General features: G+C 35.3%; 1 long non-coding RNA gene across 1 annotated transcript in view; it reads right to left on the reverse strand.

Annotated features, from left to right (window-relative positions):
- LOC145693629 (uncharacterized) overlaps window positions 1–17,136 on the reverse strand; it is a 56,768-nt gene extending 39,632 nt beyond the window's left edge. Inside the window, exon 1 of the long non-coding RNA XR_014132811.1 lies at window positions 16,355–17,136. This is a non-coding gene — a long non-coding RNA (uncharacterized LOC145693629). The remainder of the gene's footprint in view (window positions 1–16,354) is intronic.
- Window positions 17,137–20,532: the final 3,396 nt, after the last annotated feature.

Here is a 20,532-nt window from a genome sequence, read left to right on the forward strand (position 1 = left end):
GTTGTACTTTAGTTTCAAATTTAATTCTTAAAAATACACAAAATTCCTCTACATAAATGCAAATCAAACATCTATAATAAAAGGTTAAAAATTATTATGTAATTTGTTTGCAAATTCATTTTATATGCTAAAAACAGTTTAGCTTACATAATAAACTTCCTCATTATGTAAATCTTGCGTTAAATTTCTTCGTCTAAACCAAATTCCAACTTGTACATAAACCCAATTTTCTAAATCATGGCCTGATTCTACGTCACAACCTCAATAAACAAACAAACCAATATATATAACAATATTTCCAACATAAAAAGTTTATAATCTAACATTATATCCTTAACAATTTCAATGTAACTAAAATATTAAAAACACATTTTATCCTAAAACTCCAAACATCGTGGTCTTCATCCAATAAAGTTTAAAAAAGTTGCTGTTTTTTCAATCCCAACCAAATTAAAAACTTATACTAAAATTAAACCTCAAGTAACAGTCATAAAACAATATTTTCAACAAAAAAACTCAGGTATGTGCTTAAAAACTATCAACTGCCAAAAATGTCTCTACACATAAACCAAATCACAAACACCACATAACTAATCTAAAACATTAAAATCAATCACATATTTAAAACTTATATCTTTTATTCACGTCTAAAATTTCCTAATTTAATTATTATGTATATCTCTTCTATCAACAGTATAAAAAAATGGTTATGTTTAAAACTGGCGTACGGACATACAAGCAAATTGTGCAGAAGAAACAATGGAAGATTTCAGCTCATAATGCGACCACTGTACACGTGTCCCGATGTTCCACTCAGCTTTGCCCAAACAGAAAAGTTACAGTAACTACTGAAACGCAATAGGAGCCTAAATTTGGATATTGTACTGAAAATTCACGGTTTCCTTAAGTTGACCCTCGTTTCGTAGTTTGAACGCACATCTCAATTCTATACGTAACTTGCTCTTTCAGTTGACAAACTCATCTCGCTTTAGGCTTGCAATTTCAAAAATAAAGGAGCAGTTTCTTTTACGACAAAATTTCAATTATTATCTACCTATATTTTCAGGTATTTAAAAATGTTACAGGTTCATATTGGCTTAATTTTACTTCTATTAGCTAGAGCCAGTAGAAAAAAAATAGGATGGTATATACTTCATAACAAAGTTACTATACATGCAGTACATATTAAACACACACCCATATAAAAGAAATTCCAGGAGGTACTTGTTTTTTTACAGAAGGGAACTAACTCAGCCAGTAATATAAACATTGCACACATTATTTTGTTATTAGCCTATATTTACACAATTTCCGCACGAGATGTGATTAACCTTAATCTGTGTAACCTATATAATGGACAAATGATGTTCATTACATGCTTTTACTGAATATCAATCTTAATAAACTGTTTAGTGTTGTAACGTCTGTGTTCGAGAAATAATTCTAAAAATTATCAATACGGGCTAGTATAACAGTATAAAAATAAGTTTCCATTCACATATACTACTGTAATGAAATCACGAACTATGAATGAAAACAACAAAGTCATTAATTTTATACATGAAAATCATGTTAATTCTGTGGGTGAAAGTGAACGATTTTTGTAATTTCTTAAATTTTCTATGCGTGTATAACATTTTTCAAATCACAAGGACAGGATTTGCAATATTTCTCAAATCGTTGGAAGCAGAAGCAAAGTGTTTGCAAATAGTCAAGAATCACCTGTAGTAATATAACAATGTTTGTAAGTAGTAAATAACATTTCGGATAAAATCATGAAATATTGAAAGCAAATCTTAATAGTAAATTAGGCTTTAAAATACTTTTTTTTCCATCATTAGATAACAATGTTTTGTCATTATGACTTTCCTAAGATTTTATAAACTTCAAATACAATACAATGATCTTTTTAGAAAGTTAGTTAAACAAGGACAATAATTCATATAAAAATAATCCTGCACCAAGTCTTCCAGGCGCAAAGAAGTTTCCACGAACGCAAAATTTGCAATATAGAAAGACCACTGACTGGCCAAAGCTAAACTTCGCCTTAATACGTAAAATATGACAATAGAAAACTTAAAACTGTATTTTCATGTAACATGATTTTGGGAAGTCTCTAACGTAACTGGTGGATTTCAATACTTCAGCTTATAATCGATCTAGTATTAAGTTTATAAATTATCTGTTATGTAACTAAGCCCACATAGTGATAATGTGTCATATGTAAAACAATACTCAATACTATTAACTGTTTCCAGTTAAATGACTACATTGTTACAATAAAATATCCACTATACTACTGTTCTTTTCTACATGTACACTACCAGTTTCTCTGTAAATCATTTGGTTCATCAATAAAATATTGTCATTCATGAACAGAAATTCTAACCACTACTCGTTTAATCTGACTTACTGATTCTCTGTTATCTTTTTAGTTATTGATATAATTTGATCATTATTTCTTTCATATTTTTTATTCCTTTTTGTTCCTATGCTACCAGGGAATCGAACCCCGGTCTCCCGCCTAAGAGGTGGGGATACTAACCACTATACTACCGTACTTCCTTTGTACAGGTACCAGTTCCTCTAAGTCATTTGGTTCAGCAATAAAATAATGTCAATCATGACAATAAGAGATTGTAACCACCACTCGTTTGATTCTTCAACTTTGATTTACGAATTCATTGTTTCCTGTTAGTAATTGATATAGCACAATTTAATTGATCTTTATTTTCTTAAAGTTTTAATTCTTACCAGGTATGAGACACTACAGCGTCAAATGAAAACTTATTCGATCTTTTGCCTATAAAGAACAATGAAAATGCAGATCAGCTTTTAATGGCCATTTTGGAGTATGAGAAAACGCACTGTCCAATCCATTGATCGTGCTTTGTTACCTGTTGCTAAAACTGCCACGCGAATGTGCAGCTACTATTTCAATACGAGTTTCAACTGCACCATGCCTGACAGTAGCTAAGGCACATGAATATATGATGGAAAAGACTGCATCGAGGCTGGAAGTTCATTCTTCACGCTGACGATTAGACCCAACCGCCCTGGATGAGTGTGGATCTAGTCATGAAATTACTTTTAAAATGAACATGGCTAGAAGCACAACCATCTAAGGAGAATGGAATTATAACAGAAAAATCTTCTTTGGATTACAAACTTCTTCAGCATCATTGGTTCCATCTTATTTCCATTCTTCTTGCCGTTGGTAACACCAGCAACCTTGAAGTAGAGCCTACGCTGCCAGCAGTCATTAATGAAGGCTTGGGAAATTCCATAATTTGTATCCTTACATCAGCTTGATCCGTCTATTACCTAGTCATATTGTTTCTATATCCTGTTGTACAAATATTACAGAATAAACTCATAAAAACTGGTTAACATTTATAGATCACCAACGTATCCACAGAAATTTAACAAATACAGAAATAAATCAGAGTAAATTCCACTAATCACCTATTGAAATTTATACCTAGTTCCCTTAGTAATGAAATGCTCTTATAAAATTTCTCAATGCCATATATAACGACGCATAGGTCGATATAATGGAAACTCACTTTGAAATAATTTGTATTTTATCCATCACTGCATTGGCTGTAACTGCGCAAAAGAAACCTTAAGTTAATAATATTTATATATTACGAACATCAACGTCGTAGACCATAAGCTTAAGAATAGAGGTACCTACGGGACCAGATTTGGTGCTGTGTCGTCCCGGAAAGGTGCTTTCTGCCTCGAAAAGTGGATTTTTTTTTTTCTAGCTCAGTCTCATCACTGAAATTCTATTCGGCTTATCTCTTCAACAGTAGTATTCGGGAATAGATAACTTTTTTTTCTTTTAATTGTTACTTAAAACGTAGGGCATAAAACTAGCTATTGACGATATATACAAATGAAATATCTTATTAAACGCTTGCAGGGACCTGGGTTTAGAAGTAAATGCAGAGAAAACTAAATACATGTAAGTGCGTCGGGACCGGAATACAGCAAACTATGGATGCGTTAAAATATTAAATAATACTTTTGATAAAGTGGATAGTTTCAAATACCTAGGATCAATATTAACAGAGGAAAATCATATTCACGGGGAAATTAAATGTCGACTAAAAGCAGGGAATTCGTGTTACTATTCTGTTCAAAATCTCTTGTCGTCGCGAATTCTGTCGAGAAATTTGAAGCTTAAAATATACAAAACGGTAATCATGCCTGTTGTTCTGTATGGCTGCGAAACATGGTCACTTACTCTGAGGGAAGAACATAGACTGAAAGTATTTGAGAACAAGATCCTGAGACGAATATTCGGACCCAAGAGGAACGGGAATGGGGAATGGCGGAAACTTCATAACGAGGAACTACATAATTTATATGGTTTACCCAACATTGTTAGGGTTGTGAAGTCTAGGAGGCTTAGGTGGGCGGGTCATGTAGCTAGAATGGAAGAAAGTAGAAACGCTTTCAAAGTCTTGACAGGAAGACCAATCGGAAAACGACCATTAGGAAGACCTAGGCGCAGATGGGAGGACAATATTAAGATGGATCTCGCAGAGATTGGAATACAAAGTAGAAACTGGATGCAGTTAGCTAAGGATAGAAGTCAGTGGAGAGCTTTTGTGAACGCGGCATTGAACCTCCGGGTTCCATAGGCCATAGAGTTAGTTAGTTAGTTAATATACAAATGAAATACATAGAAATTAAACAGTATAAAACAACGTTAAGTAAGGCCACTACGAAGTGATGGGATGTGTTTTCTTTCTATTTCTTCTGAGAGTAAAAGATTTTCGATTGGGTTTTAGAATTTATGTTCATTTTAACAGCACCATCAATTATAGCTCTATTAATGAGTTCCGCAGGATAAGTTTCGCAACATTTCAAACAATACAGTGATAGAAAATAACATTTCCTATTGGAAAATTTCATTCATCTCATTCATTGGATCACTTGAATCTACGATTTTTTGTCATTCGACATTGTCAACACTGTCCATGGTTTTGGATTGGATAATGTAACAAAAAACACTGACTCAAGATTCAACACACACTATTTTAAACTATAGAGTGTAACGGTTTTGGATATATAACATATCCTTTATCAAACGCTACAGAACATAAATTAAGATACAGACATGTAGTCATTCTTATGGAAGTCTAAATTCTGTTGGCTGAAGCCTTCAGCCAATATAATTTAGACTTTTTCATAATACTATATACACAGGGTGTTTTAAAACAATACTGACAACGTTTGGGAGGTAATTCCTGAGACCAAGATAAAGCGTATGGACCAACTTGGCTGCACAAATGCTTCCTTTCGGAGTTTAGGCTGCTGAAAACATGAAAAAAATTAACTTTAAAGATTCAGAGCTCCAATGCTATGGGACCCTACCGTAGTCAAGACTTGACTTAGGAACTAATACGTGCCCTATCAAAAAAAATAGTTTTCAGAGTCCTAATGTATTCACGCAACAATTTTTATGGAGGGAGTTTGGTTAAGGCATATAATTTGAAGTACTTACCAACTACCTCTACAGAAATTGTTGCGGAAGTACCGTAGGATTCTGAAACTTGGATATTTGGATAGGGTACATACTAGTTCCTAAGTTAAGTCTTGACCCGACTACGGTAGGTTCCATAGTTTTGAAGCTATGGACATTTAAAGTTCATGTTATTCAAGTTTCCGACAGTACTCCGAAACGAAGCACTTGTGCACCCAGGTTGGTCTATACTTTTTGTCTTATCTTGGTGTCAGGAATTACCTCCCAAACGTTGTCAGTGTTGTTTTCAAACACCCTATATATAGTCTTATAAAAAAAAAAAAAAAAACTTCTAAATTCTATTGGCTGAAGGCTTCAGCCAAAAGTATTTAGACTTCCATAAGAATGACTATATACATGTCTATCTTTATTTATGTTCTATAGCGTCTGATGAAGGATATGTTAGATGTCCGAAACCGTTACAGCGTGTTGGGGCTTTGTTTTTCTCTCTCTCTCTTTCTTTCTTCAGCTACAGTTGTAAACGTGCTATGTCCAGTTCTTTCCCTTTGAGAGTTCCGCCATAAATTCACTCTTGACCCATATGCCTTATAGCATGGCTGGCCGAACAGTCGTTCAGGTTAATCAATAGCCGCTAAGCAACGGGCAGATTCCAGAACGTTAGAAAAAGTGACATTATCTGACACAATCACATTTTAAGTGCATTTCAATTAAGATAAAATAATTTCGAATAAAAGTACGAAAATATGCCATTCCCACGAATGACAACACTATTTTCTGCTATATACCAAAGGATAAATTACTTTGTGGAACGTTTGTGTTGCTGATCACAAGCAATTTGGAAAGGGATTACTTTGAACAAACAAACAAACAAACAAAAAACTTCCTCCCAGTGAATTAAGAGAAATGAAAGTGCAATCAGGATCAGTGGCAATTGGACATAGGTAAAGTGCCACAATTTTTAGTGTACGGTAATCAAAAATTTCAGTCATTCCCCTGTTGTAGTGATACCATTTAAAGAGTAAGAACATTATATATATTGGCCACTCCTGTTGTATAGTAAGTGATACCAGTAGTAGTAGTGAGGAATTAAGAACATGATATACATTGTTCACATACAACTACGGAAAAAACTCAAATATTAAAAAGAAAATTTCTACAACTTTCTTTCAACTGCCAGGAATTAAAAAGATACAATAGTTAATTGTACAGCTTGTTACATTATCATTTAAACTGACAGTATTAGAGATACATTCACTATCAATCTACCATATAACTACTTTGCAATCTATGTAGTTCCGAATATCGTTTACATGGTCGCCACTCTTTACACCAGAACCTTAGCTTTATACCAAACACAAACTTATAGGAAAGGTGAAATAAACCTGTGCGTATTAATCTGTAACTGGAATACAAACTGTCAAAAACTGGTATTCTTTTATACGCAAACCATGACCTTATAAAAATCTCTTTCTTTGGTGAAGAAATGCTTACTAAAACATCTTGTGTTTTAACACCTTACCATAAATACCAATGATTCTACAAATCCAATACTTGATATTGTTTGAAAAATTGAAAATAATACCACTCTCTTGTATCTATTGTACTTGACAGGCAAAGCAATCAACTATACTTTAAATTACATTTTGTTGGAATTTAAACACGAGCGTGCATTCTGCCCATGTTAGTGATCTTACAAAATCTCTCATATTCCTACACATCGTTGGCTAAAGTTCCTTTTTAGGGGAGAGGGGAGGATGAAGCGGCGAAGTCAATATAAAAAGGTAATTTACTCAAATGCTATTACATTCAAACTAGCTTATTTTCTTTTTTTTAAATGAATTATTTTATACCTGAAAACTCGTAATATAGATATATAAATATGACTGATCATATTCCTATCCTACGATCTCTTGAACAAATTGTCCTAATTTATCCTAATAACTTAGTTCTTGAATAATACATTTGGTAAACAAGTCCTTGATCAAAATGTTATGACTTTTTTCTAAGGATGACTAGCAACAAAAGAGACTTGTTCAAAAAAATAACAGGCATCCATCTCTACAAAGCAATTTCTTTGGTTATTTCCGAGGCAAAATATTAACATTTTCTTCCCATAGTTGCGAAACTGGGGCTTTTCATGATACGCTGCATGGCTTTGCACAAGATTATACGTAAAAGAGGTCAAAATAATTACAAGCTAATTGATATAAAGATCAACAAAATTCAAAATAAAACTAGAAATTCTTACACCGCCAGCTGATTTGGATTCAAAAGTACTTCAACAGTATTATATTAGAAATAGAAGTTTTCAGCATTACGTCTTAACACGAACATTACCATCAACAAAAACACCAGTAATACATTTGTTATGAATGTTCTGCAAATTACATTCACGTTATTTACTGCTGTTTTGATATGAAATTTGACACATGCATGCCTTTGCCAATTATACACATAATAACATTATAAGAAATACTGGGCGAATTCGTTATCAAATTATATTCCTACAACATATTTACAGGCATGGGACAATAATTTTGGACATTAGTGTACTTACTTCTCAAACACTAAATAGCGTTCCATAACCCTTTCGTGAAGAAAGAAAATAATGCACGCACTATTGTTCAAGCAATATTCAGGAAAAGATAGCTCAATCACACATACACTTTCCACTATTCGAAGAATTTATCTGTCATTCATTGCACTTATTTTCCTCATGCGGAAATTGCCTTTAAGTCAATTACACTATAGATAGGGCTATAAAAATGAAATGTAACGTAAGAATTCTAAAATTTTTATAAGTTTTCATTACAGACTTACTACCAGTATATAACGTTAAAACAATTATCTTGTCCCTGGAATGAAGGGAGCAAAAGCTTTTAAATTATTTTGAATACTTTCATCGTGAATACAGCTTTGTTACTCCATTAATTTATATGAAACTTTTTTGTTTTTTTCAAAATTAACCCGAATTTTAAAGATGCTATTTTACTGATTTCTTTAAGTCCATTGCCTTTACAAAATGAATTTATATTATTTACAAATTTAATATTACTTACATTTATTGAATATTAAAATTATGTATAACAATTTTCACGAAGAAAGGGACATCTAGATCTGAAGAAATTAGTAACATCCTAGAAATTCTAGTTCATTTTAAAACAGGAAAAGGATTCCCCCATATAAATCAACTAGCAGAATACCAGTTCTTCGCACGGGAGAATTAAGTTTCATTTTGGACAAAGGGATGAATGGATCTAAATGGCATCTGAAGTGCCACTGTGTATCAGCGACCCATAAAATGATGAATTCTACGCTAATATCGCCCATTTCCGATAATTTGTATATACTATATATATATATATATATATATATAAAGGGTGTTAATGGATTATACCGACTAATTGTAAGAGGAGATTCCTCACATCAAAATAAGAGAAAAAGTTCATATGGACCTGCGGGGAAAAGTGCATAGTAGTTTCAGAGCTAGGGCTGTCCAAAATCGCGAAAAAGCCAAATTACAAAGAAGCCCTATTTTGAATTTGAGAAACAATGGATGGTGGTCCTTATTAGCGTAAAGAAGTTATGCATACGTAGTCCAAAATTGCACATTTCATTAATGTTTAATGGGTGCACAAATTATTCCTTGCAGGGTGAAATTCCCAGACATACCATCAACCGAATTTTGAGATATGCTATGACTTTATGATTGGTCCAAAGTAGGAAAACGATAAATTTTGATAGCAGTGAGTGCGGAATCCTTTGGCGCGATGTCGGAAGTGTTAAGAATAGTCAGCAGTACGGTCTTTCCTACTCAGAAAAACGCATGCTGGGATGTTTTCTTTCACTTTTATAAGTGAAGAAAATGTGAAATATACCGTCACGAAATACATCGCATCACACGTTATTCGGAACACAAAAAACATGGGGCTGCCGGTTCCTAACACTTCCGACTTCCCTTGGAAGCATTGGATGTCCAATGTTGCCAAGGCTTACCTCCTGCCTACTCTGGACCCTCCTTCAAATTAGGGTATATCTGAAAACTCTATTGAGAGCATATCTGAGAATTACATCCTCTACACTTAATGAACATTGATGAAATATGCACTTCTGGATTGTGTATGCGTGGCTTCCTTTACGCTAATAAGGACCACCAACCATAGTTTCTGAAATTCGAAACAGGGTCTATTGAAATTTAGCTTTTTTGTGATTTTGGACAGTCCTAGCTCTGAAACTATGCACTTTTCGCCATAGGTTCATATGAACTTTTTATCTTGTTTTGCTGTGAGGAATCACCTCTTACAGTTTGTCGGTATAATTCATTAATATATAGGGTGTTAATGAACTATACCAACAAACTGTAAGAGGTATATATATATATATATATATATATATATATATATATATATATATATATATATATATATATATATATATATATATAAAGTTGTGAGACAAATTTAAACGGCACTGGAAACGTCACTGTTAATACCAGCGACCCAGAAAACTAGGATTTGGTATTAATACCGGTCATTTTTGATCATTTTTAAATATCTCCCCCTCCCGCAAGATGCCCCGTCAAAATGAAATAAAAACCATTCCAGGTCCTACCTCATCTATGTTGAAAACCTGAGCGATATCGGCCAGCTAAGTTGAAGAGTTAAGTCACACACGTAATCACTTATTTTTATATATATATAGGTAAGCAAAAAATTAACCTTTACAGGACGGACGGCGATTTCAAGAAAATCGTAGATCTTTACGTCGGCGGCCCTAGTAACCCTTCTAATCGTCACAGGCATCTGTTGTAAAGGTTACGGAACACAAATTCCAACGAGCTAACTTCTGTGACCCCCGAGAAAAACCCGTAGACTTATTTTGTAAAAAATGATTTTTTCTGGAAATTTGTGAAACGCTGGAAACACTTACTTGCACGCAGGAAAAAGTATTTTCACGTATACGCCAAACATTGGGTACAATCATGGGTACAAACACTTACTTGTCAGCGGATGCATAAGAGAGAAAAAAAAACGAACTTTCTATTTGCGATCCCATAACAACGTTGAGAAAACTACTTCCTATTACGCAGACCATATGTACACTTGAAATAATCTTCAATCGCTTTGTTTCGTAAACTGGTTGAAAACGAACTGAATTTTTCTGTTACACTCATGTAACAATCCATAATGAACCTAACAATGGTAATCTGAACTAATATCTCGCCTAAGACATACAAAATACATGACGCGCTACAAGGTCAAGGTTGGCGAAACTTTACGAATGAAGTCAAATTCCGTGCGGAATGGTTAAGATAAAAACAGTATGGTATAGCAAATTGAGTATAATAATTACATTCCAAACCAGCCTTCTTTCTTTGTATGCTTAATATTTTGGGGCAGTTAACCGAAAGGAATACTTAAAAATGTCAAAGTACAATATAATGAAAGGTTGGGTGCAAGTAGTACAGACAGCCCTCTTTATAAGAGTACATCGGTTTCTTTTCGGAATCCTATGTTCAGAAAAATTAATGAGAAAGTGACGTAATCCTTCATGAAGGGATATTACTATAAAACTTTTCTGTCCATTGATCTGTCATGTAATATCAGTTATGTGCAGGAGTTTTTTTTTTTTTTTCTTTCAATTTCTTGAGATGTGTAGCAGCACTGGGCAGCCAAGTTTAATGTGAAACAACTGCATACTTTCATACCGAGAACCCAACCCAGGTCTCCCCTATTACAGAAAATTTGCTGTGTAGCCAGTAATTAATATTTATGGAAGATTAGTAGTGTGTTAGTCTTTTGGTTCAAAGTTCCGCTAAGTTTTTAAAATTCAGTCTTCACGTCTTACTTTTGTCATTATGCACTGACCTTTAACAGAAACATTTTCAGTCTGCAAATCTGTTTCGCAATAACCGCCATCCTGTCTACTTGTTGCAATTTACTCTGTTCTATACTACTAGGAAAGTATCTACGAGAGGACCAATTGATTGGGTCTATTTGTTTAACACATTTGATGGGCTAATCATCTCTAAATGTTCCATGAAGGGATCGTGAAGCGCATCTCTCTCTCTCGAATTTGATATACTGCTTCAATATAGAATTCAAGACACCTGGGTTTAAAACCTCGCAGTCCACCATTTGGGAGATTTCTTGATGCCATGGATAAGGAAACTTTAGTTTCAAAATACATTGCATCTATAGATAAGAACTATTCTAAAGTCTACATTTTCAAAGAGCTTTTGAACGATGCGGAAAACCCGGAAAATCAGGAGACCGGCAACACTAGCTGACATTCCAGGAATACCCATCCGCAAAAATGATTTCAGCTCCCCCCCCCCCCCCCGGGGGGAATTTCAATACACTGGGAGGTGAAAATAGTACTGCGGAAATACTAGATATCCATATTGAGCACAACAGATCCCCTCCAAGCCGCACCCTAAAATCACTGGTTCGAATTTAGTATTAAATTGCACGATTTTCATAGAAAATTTGTTGTGAAAACTGGCCTTCATGGAATTTCAGGAATGCAAATTACTCCTTAGATCAGTGGCCCCCATGACCGTCCAAACTGTGATGCTTCTTCCCCAATGACAGCATCGTTGCCAGCTACTTATAAAATTAGCCACGTAAAAGTTAAAATATGCTTCTTCCATTACTTTTCTATTGTTTTAAATTTAAAATCTCAATTAACCTCTAGGGAAAAGTATCGCTTGAAATTTAAAAGTTGAGAAAAGATCACACCTAGAAAAAGGAAACGAAATATTTTTTTCAGTCACCCCCTCCCCCTTCTAATGAGTGGCTCTGCTTAAACATACGAAGGAGGCCAAAAATTAATATAATTATGATAAAACAGAATATTATATGAACCCTAACCTATAAATAAAACTTCTTGAAACTCCAATCATTGGCTTAGAAGGAAAGGAAAATTGAGTCCAATGAACACAGGATTGTCAGATTTGCAACTTTTAAACCGATTCAACACCAGCTAATTACCAGGTGTGCAAGAAAAAATTTCAAGTTAATGGCAACAAAGAAGAAATTACCGTAATCACTCCCATGTGCCTATATGTATATGTATTTTTAGATCAAGAAAGACAGAAAACTATTTAAAGACTTTTCAGATGACGTTTTTGTACCAAACTTACTGTAATGTAGTATTTAAAGAACAGTACCATATCAAGTTTCATTTTGTAGTTGGTCTTTATTGTGTATTTTTTCAATTTATTGTACGTACGTACATACTGCCAATTTATGTACGTATTTTATGCTTGTTTCGGGTTTTTTTTTTTTTTATTATTATTCCTTAGTAATCCGGACTTTTTAATAGTCTGAACAGCTCAAACAAATATTTGGATTAACGAGGTTAAACTATATATATATATAAAAAAAATACGACACTACAAGTGAAAACGAAACAAGCTCGTTTTCCTTCATTCAATTTATCGTTTGTTTACCTTCAATTTATCAGTCCAATCGTTAACTGCCAATCAAGGAGACTATCGCAATATAACGCATGCTCCCTCCTTTTTTCTTTAATGCTTATCTTATGAATGGAAATCATTTCCTGTACCGAAGGCTACATATCTATATACTATCTAATACTAACAGTAAAAAGTCACCAATTGGTAATAGAAAATGTGTGATTAGTAACAATGCCTTAATTCAGTTATTTCCAACCAGTGTGTCGCAGTTTCTAGAATTTAAAAATTATATCAAGTCGCTACTTTATACAAACTTATTGCAGTCTTATACTTCAAATTTATATTATTATTCATAAAATATCAGACAAATGTGCCGCTATGTTGCGGGCATTCAATAAGAGGAGTTGTCAAACAAGAAAAGGTTACGAACCAGTACCTTATTCAATAGTCAACTTAATTCAGTAAAGTTTTCTCCTTCATCGCACTATGTATATTTTAAAATGTATTAAATTGTTCAGGAAAAGGAGACATGCTAGGTCAATTGTAAAACGCTTAAGCTCTGGTGTGAGGGATTCTTGGTGTGAACCCGGCCATGTGAGTTTCCTCACTGTTTTCATTTTACCAATGTGCAAGTCAAATGATTTTGTCACTTCTGTCAACCTAAGTGCAAGGCTCCAAAACTAACATTTTCGGTCCCAAATAATACGTCTGCTACATAAGGAAAGCATACCCTCTTGGTATGTTTTGTTTTATTTTCATGTAAATAAACTTCCTTCATTATCTTTGATCCATTTGCTGATTTAAAAGTTATTGCTTTCGGAAATTTAAATAAAAACCAATCCTTTCACTATATCTATGAGTCAATATGAAACATGGAAGTTCCACATAGCCTATAACATGTTCATGCTTGGAACACACTGGAAATAATGGCAGAACCAAATAAGTCATGCTTAAGAGTCTTCATCCCGGCGAAATTAAAATACAGGCTAATCTTACAGTAATTATATGATATCTTCAAATAGATAAAAGATAATCGAAATGTGGAACAAGAGCGCCCTAGACAATATTATTTTACATAAGAATCCGTTTTCACGACTCACTTATCTGCTTTCGATTTCGAGCCAAATTGAAAATCGGCATTTATTTTCGCGTTTCTAAACAGCTGAAAACGGAAAGCCACTAGGTGACTTGTGATAACGGTACCACACGCAAAATAATATTGTCTAGGGCGCTCTTGTTCCTATTTCAATTATCTTTTATCTATTTGAAGATATCACATAAATACTATAAAATTAGCGGTATTTTAATTTCGTCGGGATGAAGACTCTTAATGCATCTAGATATTCATTCCATAAGCACTCACCCGTCTCTAACCTACAGCATAATTGTGGCACATCAAGATACTAGAATCTAAAAAGGCACTACGATTTAAAGCAGTGGTCTACAACCTGGGACGTTAAGAGAGCAAGCGAAGCCCAAACTGAGAGAAGAAAGAAAAAAAAGACAGTCATAATTACAAATTTTACGAATGTTGGAGCGAGACGTTAAATGGAAAAAAGAGTAAGACAGCTGAGAGGCGAGGAGGGAGGTCGCGTGAAGTACCCGAGGTTCCTGAAGGGGGACACAAAACAAAACAAAAGATTGTGAACTAGTGATCTAAGGAATTATTTGCATTCCTGAAATTCCATGGGGGTCAGTTTACAAATAATCTTCTATGAAAACCGAACAGTCTAATACTCAATTCGAACCAGTGATGTCGGTGCGGCTCGCAAGGAGGGATCTTTCCGCATAACTATTCTCACCTTACCTTACAGTGAAATTTCCCGGAAGGGGGGGGGGGGCATGAAATGATCACTGCCTCGAACTCCTTTCACCAAGCAAGAAAGGTTTAATTCTATACAAGATTCTATTACATAGGACGGTACTCCATAAAGGGAAAGCATATTGATACAATTAATCCGAAATTTTGAAACATTCAACTTTCACCCCCCTTAAAATGAAAAATAAATGCACATACAGATGAGCATTCCTGGAATATCATGGGCTTGCACTGTCTAATAAGAACTTTAAAATACAAGTCAATACAACGAACCATACAAGACTGAAAATTGCTATAGATTTAAAATCATTCTGGCCACAAAACAGAAAAATGGCGGGAAATCAAACAGGTGTGATTATGAACTGAATTTAGTATATCCTACCGTGCTAAACCTAAGGAAAAAGCCCTGGATGAACACACAGAATAGCCAATCAAAAACTGTACGCTACGTATCGAGGTTCCTGAACTGTACGCTACGTAATCCTCTAGAACTTAGAAACCCAAAATCCTGAAGAAAACTAGTACGAAATTAAGTACGTTCTTTTGATGAAGATTGTAGCATATGACATCTCATACAGACTTTAGTATCACAATATTATCCGGCTCTGACTGGAATTGAGTGAAAACATTCAACTGTTGATGAAGCGAAATGTTAAACCAAACAATAATGTATCGCACTCTCGTTTATTTTATACAAACTATGCACGTTTAACATTGTATAAATAATAATAATAATAATAAGTAAGAGCTTAATGTCTTGCTCCCTCCACTTCAAAAATTACAAATAAATATCTTCAAACATATGCAAAGATTAGCAACTTTCAGTTGCGTTTGAACCTACAATCAGACACACACACACACACACACAATGGCTATACAGCTATGGGGAAAGGTACTAGAACACAGGTCCCTCCACCCCATATAGGTTAGCAGCTACGTTGGTTCCTTTCTGTACCAACATTTAATATTTAATTCACATAGTATCGCCAAACGTACGTTAGCGAGTGAAGGCGGGTTAGAGCTCCGCAGGGCACGTTTTTTGTCCTTATTACAGCTAAATGGGAAGGAGGACCTGTGTTCTAGAACCTTGTCCAGTTACGGCGGAGTTGCTTTAAAAAATATACCACATACTTTGACAGGATCCTAGCACACCGCCATGCATCCCCCGAACTAACCCGCCTTCAGTCGCTGTCGCTCGCTCGGGATTACTATGTGAATTGAATATTGAGCTTTAATATAACAAGGAACCAACCCGGCAACTAACCTACCTTTATTTATATATGCGGGCCAGCATTCTAGTCATCTTTCCACATACTATTACGAAACTTCTTAGAAAGCATATGTACACAGAGAAAATTACCAATACAATTTGACATTAAAATACTTGTCATACTTGACTTAAAATCATACGATAAACTGCTGTGAAATTTAAGTAAAAAGATGTTACGTAATTGGAATAACTGCAATCTATTTTTTCCCCTCATTGTCCTATAGACAATCAAAATACATTAAAACAAACATCAATTTAGTAACTTTTTCTACTCAGCAAGAATAAAATTAGCTGCACTACAGAACTTACAATTAAGAGTAACTGAAAACAAAAGCATTCAAAGCTTACCCGGCTGTCTTGCACAAAATCACGGATTTAAATGCTGTCAATTTAAGCATGTTCCTTCCATCCCAACGGACCCCTCACTTGGCGGCAGATGGGAATATCCTTGAAGTTGCTCCGAAACTGCTTATTAATGATTAAGCAAGTCTCTTTTCAACGTTCAAATCCTGTTGCTGAGAAACACCAAAATCCTGCCTCCTAGAATCTTCCAATAACATAACCACAAATTTACTCAAAGAATTCTTTATTTTACCGAAAGTATTGAAGAATTTGTAGCGAAAAATTGATTACAGAAGACTCATATCTCAGTCGCCTTGATCTGCGTACAAGGTCATTATCTGCTATACTGCTTCTCGTATGACGACACCAAACGTTCCCCGTACCCCACTGCAATTTTCTTTTTCTTTATCCTCGCTAGCAGACAAAGAAGTTCATTGACGCTCACAAAAATTCAGTCACAGTCCGATGCTTTTAGAAAAGAAGCACTTAGCAAAATATATTTCCAAATTAACTGAACTATCAAGAACTCCTATCACTCGAAATACTTCTTGAACAACTGTTGAGGAAGGAAAGCGCCACCAATTCCCGTAGACACCCTAACCGTCAACTGAACAAACGTCAGTCACTCAGATCGCCATGTGCAACAACCTGTTGTTGTAACGCGACGAGTCCCGGCAGATTCAAATCTGTGCGTGTATGAGCATAGATTCTGCTCCGCTCGAGCGCGTCACTTGGTCGACAGCCAATCCGGGGTCGCCATCCCCTCCATGGGAAGCGTCGTGCCTAGAGGAGAGACTAGCCTCGCCTGCAGCCTGGTGGATTCAAACGAAGAATTGGAATTCCGACGAAATTGCTTGCAGAAGTTCGTGAGAACACAGTGTTGCCAACGAGAGTACTACATACCTAAAATTTTATACAGGGATTTGGGAGGGGAGAGAGATACTTGGAATTGCATGCGTTGGCACTGAAGCGTAGCACTGAAATTTCGTATTCAAAAAAGGTAAATACAGAAATACGTATTTGAAACATGAAAATGCTTATGATGTAAAGAAACCGAAGAAAATACAAAATAAAATCATTTGTAACTATGGAATTTTAGAAAACTTTTATATTTTTGTGCAGTATAAATTCATAATCTGAAAATTATCTTAAATACTCTCCCTTTACAATATTTACAACGCTGTATCTCATAGTTTACCTATCTTATTTTTAATAGGTGCAATGTACACTTTTAACACCATTATTTTAAAATGTACTTTGTTAGCTTCTTGTTTGAAAGTTGTGAAAGCATGGTCAAGTCCACTTCCCTAACTAGCTGATAGAGCCAGTTACAAATCGAGTGGCTATTCCCCCGCCGTGGTTTCAGGCGAGCCGGATTCAAGTTTTATTCTTTTGTGTGTATTTTTTTTGGGGGGGGGGGGAGAGGATCAAAAGTTGATTACCCACCTTTTCTCACAAACCTTGATTGTCGTTGTCACTATACATACTATATTTAACTTTATAGGCCTGTATTACATCTTAATTTTGTTCTCAATTCAAAAAGTGGAGGGCATTGTTCCTCCCACAAAACTATGAATGCAACTGCCGGGCCGTCCCGTGGGTGGGGCAATTGTTCCGTGCCGTAGAACATGTTAGGCCTTTCCGGAAAAGTAACAAGTTGACTATTTCTAATTTATTCTTGAGATTCAAAATGTTTAAAGAGGGACTGACTTCATCGAGGGAGTCGAGGGACTCGAGGGAGTCGAGGGAGTAAAAATAATTACTAGAGGGAGTCGAGGGAGTAAAAATATTCACTCTAGGGAGTCGAGGGAATAAAAATATACACTCGAACGAGTCGAGGCAGTAAAAATATACACTCGAACGAGTCGAGACAGTAAAAATATACACTCGAACGAGTCGAGGGAGTAAAAATATTCACTCGAGGGAGTCGAGGGAGTAAAAATATTCACTCTAGGGAGTCGAGGGAATAAAAATATACACTCAAACGAGTCGAGGCAGTAAAAAATATACACTCGAACGAGTCGAGGCATTTAAATTATACACTCGAACGTGTAGAGGGAGTAAAAAGATTCACTCGAGGGAGTCGAGGGAGTAAAAATTTTCACTCGAGGGAGTCGAGGGAGTAAAAATATTCACTCAAGGGAGTCGAGGCAGTAAAAATATTCACTCGAGGGAGTAAAAATATTCACTCGAGGGAGTCGAGGGAGTAAAAATATTCACTCGAAGGAGTCGAGGGAGTAAAAATATTCATTCTAGGGAGTCTAGGGAGTAAATATATTCACTCGAGGGAGTCGAGGGAATATTTTTACTCCCTCGACTCCCTCGAGTGAATATTTTTACTCCGTCGACTCCCTCGAGTGAATATTTTTACTCCCTCGAGTGAATATTTTTACTCCCTCGACTCCCTCGAGTGAATATTTTTACTTTCTCGACTCCTTCGAGTGAATATTTTTACTCCCTCGTGTGAATATTTTTACTCCCTCGACTCCCTCGAGTGAATATTTTTACTCCCTCGACTCCCTCGAGTGAATATTTTTACTCCCTCGACTCCCTCTAGTAATTATTTTTACTCCCTCGATGAAGTCAGTCCCGTTTAAAGATGATAAACCATCATTTTGTAAGATATTTTACGTCTACATAAATGTCGCGAAGTGCACTTAAAATGTCAATAATAGTTACATTGAAAATAACTCTGTGATGGTACCCGACTAAATCTTTAACAGGAACGACTTTGTGGTTGTGGGGAAAATATTAATTTGTAGATCATTAAACTCTAAACCTGGATTCAACATAGATTGCTGTGCATCAAAAGCTCCGAATACGCCGATCAAACAGTAGATTCCGGATTATCGAGCAGTGTGACCACCCAGCAAAAATATTTCATACTAAACCATGCAGAAAAAAGTACTAGATCAGGGGGAAAAGAACTAAAATTTTACCTGCTCCCATTTCACCCTCTTTACGACATTTTACAATATTAATATCTTATTAGAAGGTTTCTGGCAGGTCCCCTTCTCTGTGGGTGGGGAGTCACGCCAACATTCTTTGAAGAACCACCAATTTTCAAAATTCGATACCTAGATTCGAACCTCCGAATTTCAAACTTTTTTACAGTCAAAATTCGATACAAACCATGCGAACCACTTACACCCTCCCAATTTTTACTTTATATCCCCAAACTAAAAATTCTGGCGGAATCCCTGCTTAATTGTCGTATTAGAACGCACTATAAAACCACTGAAGTAACACAAGTATGACAAATTTAGAGGATGTCGGGAGAAAACAAAAAATATACAATGGGCTTATTGAGAAAATCGAGTTTTAATTCCTTAATAGCCTACTGTTTAAACGGATCATCAAATATGTAATATTGTTTACTGTAGTCATTTATTAGCTGGAGGAGGCGACCGGATGGAAACTATGTCCCACTTCCGGTCTTGTAAATACCACTGTTTAAAAAAAAACGAAGAAAAAAGTTACCAGGAAAAGTGAAATTTCCCTACATTGACAAATTTTCATGAGATTTTTTCTCTTCTAAATGTATAATTATGAGAAAAGAAGAGAAGGACAAAAGTACTAGATTTGTTGGTGAACGAACTAGAACACTAAAATATTATAAAAGGTACTAGATCTAGTACGAAAGTACTAGTAGTGGTCACTGCTATCGGACTTAATATGGCAGAAGGGCACTGGGTACACTGGAGTTCAGTGATGTCAACCCGTGAGGGAAATCCCATATTGTGAGATTTTTTGACAATTATCTCTCGAAATGGGATAAAGGGAATTTTCGTAAAAATTTGCAGGATTTACGGGATTTTTCATATACAGGGTGTTTCAAAACAACACCGACAATGTTTGGGAGGTGATTTCTGACACCAAGATAAGACAAAAAATATAGACCAACCTGGGTGCACAAATGCTTCCTTTCGGAGTTATAGGCTGTCGGCAACATGAAAAAATGAACTTCAAAGGTCCATAGCTCCAAAACTATGGGGCCTACCGTAGTTGGGTCAAGACTTCAATTAGGAACTAATATATGCGCTATCCAAAAATACATGTCTCAATATCCTAAGGTACTCATGTAACAACTTTTATAGTCAGAGTTTGGGTATGGGTACATAACTTTAAGTACTCACCAAGTACCTCTATAAAAGTTGTTGCGGAAGTACTGCATGATTCTGAAA

This window comes from Thermobia domestica, chromosome 8 (genome assembly GCF_964235325.1).
Source record: "Thermobia domestica chromosome 8, izTheDome1.hap1.1, whole genome shotgun sequence".
NCBI lineage: Eukaryota > Metazoa > Arthropoda > Insecta > Zygentoma > Lepismatidae > Thermobia > Thermobia domestica.